Genomic DNA, 1,600 nt, shown 5'->3' on the forward strand with positions numbered 1-1,600 from the left:
CAGAATAAAAGGAAGAGATGTGTTTCAGGGGAACAAAAACAGATATCTGCTATAGATGGGTATCAGAATACTACATCCAAGGACATGCTGAAGCCAAGCAAGGTCAAATGAGCAGGTATTAGAATAAAGCAGTATCTAGCCAACGAGAACATTTCTGAAGGCATATGCTGCAGAACCCACATAGAACAACAGAGAATCTGATGTTATTCTTCTTTTCGGTTTATTTTTTTAACTTTAAAAGTTTTTTGTTTGTTTTTAAGAGAGACAGAATCCCAAGCAAGGTCTAACAACATGGAGTCCAACACAGGGCTTGAACCCACAAACCATGAGATCATGACCTGAGCTGCAATCAAGACTCAATGTTTAACTGAGCCACCCAGGCACCCCACGCATGTATTGTTTTGATTGGACCAGATTTCTTTTTTTTTTTAAGTTTTCTTTTTAACGTTTATTTCTTTTTGAGAGAGAGAGAGAATGAGAGAGAGAGAGAGAGAGAGAGAGAGAGAGAGAGAGAGAGAGAGAACAAGTGGGGGAGGGGCAGAGGAGGGGGAGACACAAAATCTGAAACAGGTTCCAGGCTCTGAGCTGTCAGCACAGAGCCTGATGTGGGGCTTGAACTCACAGATTGTGAGATCATGACCTGAGCTGAAGTCGGACACTCTACCGACAGAGCCACCCAGTACCCTTGGACTGTATTTCTCTTTGACCATTGAAAAATTAGTATCTGAATTGAAATTTACACTCTAAGTATAAAACACAGTAGATTTCAAAGGCTTAGTATAAAAAAAAGTATAACATACTTTAACTTTTATACTGATTGCATGTTAAAATAAAAATATTTTAGATGAATGGGGAGACTGGGCGGCTCAGTTGGTTGAGCATCATACTTTGGCTCAGGTCATGATCTCACAGTTCATGAGTTCGAGCCCTGCATCGGGCTCTGTGCTGACAGGTAGCTCAGCGCCTGGAGCCTGCCTTCAGATTCTGTGTCTTGGTCTCTATCTGACCCTCCCCTGCTCGTACTCTCTCTCTCTCAAAAATAAATAAAACATTAAAAAAGGAGTCTTTAAAAAAATATTATCAGTTTAAATAAAATTATTAAAATACTAATGATTTTTTACTTTTTAAAGTGTGACTACTAGAAAATTTAAATTTTATGGGGCACCTGGGTGGCTCAGTAGGTTAAATGTCCAACCCTTGGTTTTGGCTTATGTCATGATCTCATGGTTCATTCATTCGAACCCCTCAGTGGGCTCCATGCTGACAGTGCAGAGTCTGTTCGGGATTCTATCTCTCCCTCTGCCTCTACCCCTCCGCTGCTCTGTCTCTCTTTCAAAATAAATAAGTCAAGATAAACTTAAAACAATTTCTAAAAAGAAAACTTGAAGTTTCAGATGTAACTCACATTATTTTTTTAAAAGGTTTATTTATTTTTGGGGAGGAGGGGAGGAGCAGCAGAGTGGTTGGGGGGGAGGCGACAGAGAACTCAGGCAGGCTCCACAGACAGCACGGAGCCCAACTTGGGCTAAGCCTCATGAACCACGAGATCCTGACCTGAGCTAAAACCAAGAGTCAGACACTTAACTGACTGAGCCACCCA

Source organism: Suricata suricatta, chromosome 10 (assembly GCF_006229205.1).
Source record: "Suricata suricatta isolate VVHF042 chromosome 10, meerkat_22Aug2017_6uvM2_HiC, whole genome shotgun sequence".
In the NCBI taxonomy this organism is placed as follows: Eukaryota; Metazoa; Chordata; class Mammalia; order Carnivora; family Herpestidae; genus Suricata; species Suricata suricatta.